This window comes from Myotis daubentonii, chromosome 9 (assembly GCF_963259705.1).
Source record: "Myotis daubentonii chromosome 9, mMyoDau2.1, whole genome shotgun sequence".
Taxonomy (NCBI): Eukaryota; Metazoa; Chordata; class Mammalia; order Chiroptera; family Vespertilionidae; genus Myotis; species Myotis daubentonii.
The window spans coordinates 21,226,089-21,235,076 of record NC_081848.1 but is presented as its reverse complement, the minus strand read 5'-3'; positions in this window follow the sequence as shown (position 1 = coordinate 21,235,076).

Below are 8,988 nucleotides of genomic sequence, written 5' to 3'. Positions count from 1 at the left end.
GTGATCAGAGAACCGGGAGCCTTTGCCACCCCCAAACAGTGATCACGGGAAGCAGGGGTGGAGCCCTCGATGGGAGCTGGGCAGGGGCGGAGCCGGCAGTCCGTGAGCTAGGGGTCCCTCGCCCAGGCCTAAAGCATTGGCCAAAGATGTTAGGCCTGGGCAGGGGTGGAGTCTGCAATCTGGGGAGCTGGGGGTCCCCTGCACAGACCTAACACCTTGGCCAGAGGCGTTAGGCCTGGGCAGGGGCAGAGCCTGCAACCATGGGGAGCAGGGGCGGAGCCAGTCATCGCGGGGAGCAGGGGCGGAGTCAGCAATCGTGAGCAGCTGGGGGTCCCCTGCCCAGGCCTAATGCCTTGGCCAGAGGCATTAGGTTTAGACCGGGGCAGAGCAGGAGATCGCGGGGAGCTGGGGGTCTCCTGCCCAGGACTAGTGCCTCCACCAGAGGCCTTAGGTCTGGGCAGGGGCGGTGCCAGAGATCGTGGGTAGCAGGGGCGGAGCCGGGGATGGTGGGAGCTGGGGTCCCCTGCCCAGGCCTGACACCTCTGCCGGAGGCCTCAGGCCTGGGCAAGGAGCCGATCAGGGGATTGGAGGGTGATGAGGGTCAACTCCTCTGGCTGAGGCATCAGGCCTGGGCAGGGGATGGAGCCAGCAATTGGAGGGGCCTGGGGGTCCCCTGCCCAGGCCTGACACCTGGACCAGAGGCCTCAGGCCTGGGCGGGGGGCGGAGCCAGTTATGGGAGGGAGATGGGGGTCCCCTGCCCAGGCCTTACACCTCTGGCGGAGGCATCAGGCCTGGGTAAGGGGCCAATCTGGCAATCGGAGGGTGATGGGGGTCAATGCCTCTGGCCAAGGGGTCAGGCCTGGGCAAGGGTGGAGCCCGTGATTGGGGGAGATGGGGTTCCCCTGCCCAGGCCTGAAGCCTGGGCCAGAGGTGTCATGCCTGGGGCGGGGGTGGGTGGGGTGCCAAGCCGCAGATTGGTGTGAACTACAGAAGAAGCACCTTTTCTGACCGCTCATTGGTTAAGCTCCCTGTATGCCACTGGTAATATTCTTAGTAACTTGGGTAATAAGAATCCAAAACAGTGATCTAGGGTTTTTCACCACACTCCTGGTGAAAAAAACGAAGGTCCGCTGCTGGAGGGCTAAGAAATGTCATATCCTGCCCTAGCCACTTTGGCTCAGTGGATAATGCCTTGGCCTGCCGATGGCAAGGTCTGGGTTCAATTCTGACCAAGGGCATGTACCTAGGTTGCAGGCTCCTCCCTGGCTGGGGCCCAGGTCAGGGCTCATGCAGGTGGCAACCAATCAAAGTGTTCCTCTCATTTTGATGTTTCTCTCTGTCTTTCCCTTTCTCTTTCACATTCTCTAAAAATCAATGGAAACATATCCTCAGGTGAGGATAAAAAAATAATAAAGAAATTATTATTATATGAAAGGCACATCTTGAAAATGCCTAAAAAAAGTTGTCATTTTTTCATGGTGATGGGACTGGAATCCGTGTTGATGAAAAAACCTTGCTGGCTGCGGTGACTGGCAGTAGCTGCAGCAGCGGGGTGATGGGGCTGGTGCCTTCCCCTGATTAGCCCGGTCACCTCCCACAAAGGGAGGCCAGACTGCGGCTTAGGCCCGCTCCCCAAGGGGAGCTGGGAGTGGGCCTAAGCCATCAATAGGACATCCCCTGAGGGCTCCCAGTATGTGAGAGGGGGCAGGCTGGGCTGAGGGACACTCCCCACCCCAGTGCACGAATTTCGTGCACCGGGCCCCTAGTAAACTATAAAATGACATTAAAGTCATAATGAGATTTCTTTTGTTATAAACATAAAAGAGAATGTTTCATTAGTTTGCTATCTAAGAGCACTGCATAAACTAGCAACCCTAATACATGGCAGAGATATAAGAACTTTTAAGAGCTGTTAGCTGTAATCTGTTTTATTCAAAAAAATATAATTTCTCCAGAAGACTGTTTCACTGTAACTAATCTCAGTGACAACATTATTTTTGTGGCAGAGAAATAGGAGCTGATTATTAAGCATTTTGGCATCTCCTATGAAATCTTTGAGCAATTCTTGGATTTAGGAGAAAAAAATTGAGGAGGCCAAAATCTTTTCATGCAAAATAATCTATTATCTTAGTAACACTGGAATAGTCCATATTTCACAAAAGCAAAAGAATTTAGAGGTATTTGTTTGCATGTGGTGGTTTTGTTTTATCCGAGTTCTCAAAGGCATCAAGGAGTCAATGCATTTTGTATGTTTGCATTTGGTGGACTCTTAAATATGTGCAGCAACAGTATGCCATTTCAGGGTGAGATTCATAGAACAAAGTTAAGCACTCACTGACCCTGAGAAAGATTTCAACTAAAACAGCAATAATAATGGCTAATGTTATCTTAACGCTTCCTCTATAATACACTGTGGGAAACACTTTCATGAATAATCACACTTAATTCTGATGGAATATTAGGCACCATCATTGTCCCCAAGTTCAAATATAAAAAAAAAAAAACTGAGGCTAAAATTAAAATTCATACTTCTAGTGTCTAATTGAGCCATGTGTCAAATGATGAATAGCTAGTTTTAACACCTATGACTTTCATTTTTATTTTTTACCTTCTATGCATACACATGGTGTATATATAACATCTAAAAAAGTACACACTACCACACACATTTTAAGATTTTAATCTTTGTCCCCAGCTCAAACAATGGTGCAAAGATTAAAAAAAAAAAATGTTGGGATGATTAAATATGATTGGTTTTAGAAATAATTCTAAAATTTTATTTTCTTTTTTGAGACATTTACTTTCACGACTTTTATTTTATCATCTTCTAATTTTAAAGTAAAGTTGTGCTGCTACTTTTGGCAGGACCTCGGATTATGGCAATTTAGCTTAAAGTGAAGCCATGATTAAGATGCGTTGATAAGGCAAAACATAGTAAATGACAAATTAAGTTATATCACCAGCCCTATAGATTCTGGAGGCCATAAGGGGCATTTTGTTAAAAGAGATGTTAAATGAGTTCTTGAAGGTTTGAAATATTTGGGACAAAATATACTGGCTGAACTCCAAGATATCAGATAATTGAACTTAGTTCCTTTACTGGGAGTAATTAGGCCTAATTTGCATAGGTAAGGTCATTTGAACAACTTTCTGGTGAAAAATAAAGCTAATTGAGATTAATGACTCTTAAACACATTGCTTCTCTACTTAGCATATCAAGGCAATATTTTCTGGAGAATAGAAAATGCTTTAGGAATTCTATTAGGAAAGTAGAGGTTATAGGCTTTTTTATTCTTTCACTCATTTTATCACATAACATTGTTATAGGTTTCCATAACAGATATCAAACTATTCTATAAAACAATTTTAAAGCAGCCTTATAAAAACAACCATTTCTTTTTTACTTTTAACAATTTTACACTCCTTCACCTTTATTTTTCTACACTCATTTGTTTTCCCACATATTCACACCACCACTGAGAGAGAGAGAGAGAGAGAGAGAGAGAGAGAGAGAGAGAGAGAACTCCTACAAGTTTGGCATGGTTTTCTCCTCTTTTAAAGAGGAAGACACTGCTATACAGAGGAATGAAACCAGGTCTCTTCAACCTCCCAAACCATTTGATACTTGGTTGAGTTAGTGAGACCATTTTCAGTCCTGTGCCAGGAGCAACTGGTAAACCAAGAGATTGTGGCTAAGAGGGGAAAATAGAGCAATGAAAGCCATTGTGGCTTCTCAAAAGAAGGGCATTTTAATTATCTGCTGCTACATAAGATATTGCTATAAAATTCAGTGTCTTAAACCTAACAAACATCTATTATTTCACAGTTTCCATAGGTCAGTAATTGAGGTGCTGTTTAGCTGGGCTCATCTAGCTCAAGGCCTTTCCCAAAGCTGCAGTTTAGGGTTTGCCCACAGCTGCAGCCATCACAACACTTGCCTGAGGGAGCGTCCACATTCAAGCTTGAGGTAGTGTGGGCAGGACTCTAGTCCTCTCTGGGTTTTGGCAGGAGACATCAGTCCTTGCCATGTGAGTGACTCCACAGGGCTACTCAAAGTGTGGCAGCTAGATTACAGTAAACAAGACTGTATTATAAACTTCAAAGCTGTTGCTAAGAGACTAGATCTGATTTGTCTCACCCCAAAAACAAAATGATAATTATGTGACATGAAAGAGTTGTTAGCCAAGTCTATAATGTTAATCATATTGTAATATATACATGTATCAAATCAACACATTGTATACCTTAAACTTATGCAATGTTATATGTCATATTTCAAAAAGAAAAAAAAGGAAGAAAGAAACATGGCAGCTAGCGTCTCTTAGAGCAAGTGAAGAGAAAACTGAGAGACAGAGCAAAACAGGAGTAATAGTATTTGAGTAACTCAGTCTCAGACATGGCATAACATCACTTTCATCATATTCTTTTCATTATAATCAGGTCACCAGTTCCAGACTACATTCAGGGGGAGGGCATTGCCTGAATGTGTCAATACCAGGAGGTGAGAATTACTGAGGACCTTTTAGAGGTTGCTATGACAGGGTATTATTTAGGTCAGTGTTATTGGACTCTCCCCTATCTTAATAAAACATTATTAATACAGCTTTTAAAAATTGCTGAAAATTATTTCACACATAAAGAATTTCATTGTTGTTACTGTTAAAAATGCTAATAAATATCTAAATTCTCCAGGTTATAATCAATTGTTCTGCTGAAGCATAAAAATAGTACAGTCGAGTAAGGGGCAGGAATTTCCCAACCAAATGCTCATTCTAATGCTTTTCATAGGAATTCCAGGAAGTAGAAGTTTTTGTGTTTTGTTTTTTGTTTTTGTGTGTGTGTTTTTTGTTTGTTTGTTTGTTTGTTTTTTTCTTTCTTGCATGCAAGGCAAAGTTTACATACAAATTCCAAAGAATTTTAATAAATAAAATATAATATCAGTATTTTTTAATCTAAATACTTTCTTTTTTTTCTGCCTATTCTCCTTTTTCTTACCTTCTTTCTTCTCTTTTAAGTAAAATAACTTAATTTTCACATGCATCCTTTATTTTGTCAAGTAATTCTCTAGAAATACTTTCTCTAAGCAAAACTTATTAACAACAACAAAAATACCACAGAGACCTAAGCATGTTACAGAGCAGCTTTCACCTAAGGGTCCAACTTCACCACCTGCTGAATCCTCCTCTTTATATATGGTGGAACATTGCCATGAACTTTTATAGATCAAGGCACCGAGTCTGTTGTTAGCTCTGTTTAAGGTCCATTCTCTTCATCTCCATACAATTAAAACAAATAAACAAAAATTACTGAATTTTTAAGGCTTAGCTCAAAAGTCTACAGCAAAGTATTTCCTTATCAGGACTTCACCTTAAGCAGAATTAACTATTCCCTTCTTTGGTAACTAATAACATTTTTATTATAGCACTACTAATGTACTAACCATATTACATTATAACCAGGATTCATTTTTAATTGTTGTGATTGTTTCACTGGTTCAAAATTTTTGAGGACAGAACTTGAAAATTCTTTTTTTTACCTTCATTTCCTATGATAGTATCTTGAACTGATGGCTGATGTATTGTTTAAGTACTTAGTTAAAAGGTAGAAAAGTCAGATATTAATTTAGTTGTGTGGCTCTGGATGGCTTTGAATGCACTAAGGATTTCAGCAATTATTGTGTGGGGAGGAGTATTACTTCCACATGGTTTGACTACTGACACCTCAATGCCCATATAGAAAAAGGCAGGAAACACAGTACATAACCCTGTGAAAAGCAGATTATTTCTTGACACTGTTATTGAAAAAGAAAGGGAGGCACAAGAGGGAAACTACATCAAAAATCTTTGTCCAACTACCTTCTGACCTTCTTTATTTGTTATTAATAAGTTATACTAATAAATTATGTTAATAATTATAAAGAATATAATTTTTATTTCTTCTCAGCATTTGAAAGATATTCCTATCCCTTTCATGTCATTAGTTTTAAGCAAGGCAGATGAGCTCTCTGTGTTGGCATGTGACGAGGAGTTTGTTTGTTTTTAAAGCTTAATGACTTTTAAAAAAATCTTTATTGTTGAAAATATTACATATGCCCCCTCCCCCACATTTGATCTCTTCCAGCCCACTCTGTCTCCTGCCCCAGGCCTTCACCATCCTATTGTCAATGTGCATGGGTTATGCATATATGCATTCAAGTTCTTGGTTGATCTCTTCCCACACACCGTCCCCTACCATTTTTTATTATTAAATTTATTAGTGTGACATTGGTTAATAAAACTATATGGGTTTTAAGTGTACAATTCTATCACACATTTTTTGTATATTGCATTGAGTGTTGACTGCCCAAAGTCACATCTCCTTCTGTCACCATATATTTGACCCCCTTTACGCTTTTCTACTTACCCCTGACTCCCTTCCCCCTGGGAATCACCATACTGTTGTCTGTATCTGAGTTTTTGCCTGTTTCTTTGTCTTGTTTTTTCATGTTGCTTTTGGTCTTATAGCCCACATATGAGTGAAATCATATGGTTGACCTTTTCTGGCTCACCTATTTCACTTAGCATGATATTTTTAAGATCCATTCATGTTGCAAATGGCAATATTTCATCTTTTATTATGGCTGAGCAGTATTCCATTGTGTATATGTACCACATCTTCTTATCCAATCAAGACTTTTATTTGACTAAAGGTCTACATAACTCACTTTTCCTGGTTCATTGCTAAGAATTTAATGCAATTATTTTTCTCCAGGAATTTTGTTGGAACTCCAGGCATGAGGTATCCTTTCCTTCCTACATTGCTGGTGAAGAAGCCTTTGGAACTTATGCTGCTGGGGAATTTCTAAAGACAAGAGAGGCTGAAAACAAACTATATACATTTTTAGATTATTTGTTCTAGTTCTAAGACAGATGCATTGGTATTTTGATAGGGATTGCATTGAATCTGTAGATTGCTTTGAGTAGTATGGACATTTTAACGAAATAATAATCTTTCCAACTCATGAGCACAGTATATGCTTCCATTTATTTGAAATTTAAATTCTGTGTAATTGAAATTCTTCAATTTCTTCCTTCACGTCTTACAGTTTTCAGAGTATAGGTCTTTTACTTCCTAGGTATTTTATTATTTTGATGCAATTGTAAATTGGAATGTTTTCTTTTTTTAATAAAGGAAAAGTAGAAGTTTAATGGAACAGGAATACTTTATGTAGTTAAAAAAATATGGAAATTTACCTAGTTATTAGATCAACTACAATGGCGCTAACGTTATCAACTAGTTCTGAAGTTTTCCTGAATAACAAAGCAATTCTGACCTAGGAGAATTAATGATGTGATCATCATTTTTCAAATATCAGGGATAATGTGCCCTATATAGATATTAAAGAGATATGCTATTTTTATTGCATATTTTATATTCTCACATTAAGCTTGTCCCCTACGAACAAATCAGTCTAATAATTTTAATTGAATTAAGTAAATAGTGAACACAATAGGTCAAGAACTAGTTCACAGAAATGTTTTTAATGAAAAAGTATGGAATTACATTTTCATTGCATTCTTTATTAGTTCTCTTAAAATAATTTTTAATTTTGTAACTTCAATGTTTTGATTATATTATATAAAATACCTACTATAAAAGTTTGATATAGCCTCCAACATAAAATTTACCTCTAATTGAAATGTTTACTTATTTTAATGAATGAATTAATCGGTTAAGTCATAAATAATCATCTTCCTTGGTTACTGAAATTTTTTTAATGATTGTTGCATTGTTTTCACACAACTCTGTATTCAACTCTCTCGAGTATTGCTTTTTCTTTTAAAAGTTAGTGAACTGGTCCACTGTAGACCAGATTGTAACATACTTGTTAAAAAAATATTGCTGAATTTTTACAAACATGCACTTATGGTCTGAGCTTCTGAGGCTTATATTAAAATGATAACATTTTATTGACCCCTTGATTACTTTATATACCTGTCACTTTGTGTTCTTAATTATAACAATTAAAAATCTGTCTGCAGTGTTTTGTTCCTCAGACTAAGTAGCTCCAGATGTTTGACGTGAACAACTTTCTGAAGATATGTGGATTATCCTTCTTTTATGTAAGGATTGGGATTCAACTTTTTCTTTATTCGGCACCTTTTATTCATAGGTGCGATTTAACAGTTATTAACTTCCACCCACACTATTCAAGGATAATTGACAAAACAAACCTACATGCTAAGCTAATTAAAATATATTCTCCTTGAGTTTTTCAGTGTGAAACTATAAAGAAATAAGTGATAATAATATGGATAAACTGATTATGTTTCAGTTTAAGCATACAATTTTGAGGGAGGTTAATGGCTACACCAAAAGCAGGTCAGTTTCCATTTAAAAATAGTTCAGACTAGATAAAGCATGTCTTTAAAGTTAGGCAAATCAAAGTAAGATAGTGAGAAGACTCTGGGTAGTCAGGGATTGGACCACGGGGGCCAGAAAATAGAACAGGGAACCCAACAAGGTGGAGCTTCTAAGATACCCCAAATGGGCAGGGAACAAAGGGTGCACACAAGAGGCATGAGCTTTAAAACGTGTGGATGTTACCAAGACAGACAGCTTGCAGATAACCAATCACAAGACAATAAGTCATAGAAACCAATCCTAAGAATATAATTGAGGCAAAATTCCTTGAAAGGACCAATCACAAACAAACCAGCATATATATACAAAGAAATGTATACGCTTCTTCCTCTCTCTCTCTCCCCCAGTGCAGCCCACAATGGACATCTGACATTCCTGTTGCGGGGGAGGGAGCACATCCCCTCCACACAGGGACTATTAGACTTTAATTAGCTTGGAGACTGAACTATGCCTGACTGTAACATGGAAAGGAAGCTCTGGACACTGGCCTGCTCCTGGAACCCCAGCTGCACCTTTTCCAGGACTGGCTTCTCTCAATAAACTTTGCCTCCATTAACCATCTTTTCGTCTGTGACTTCATTCTT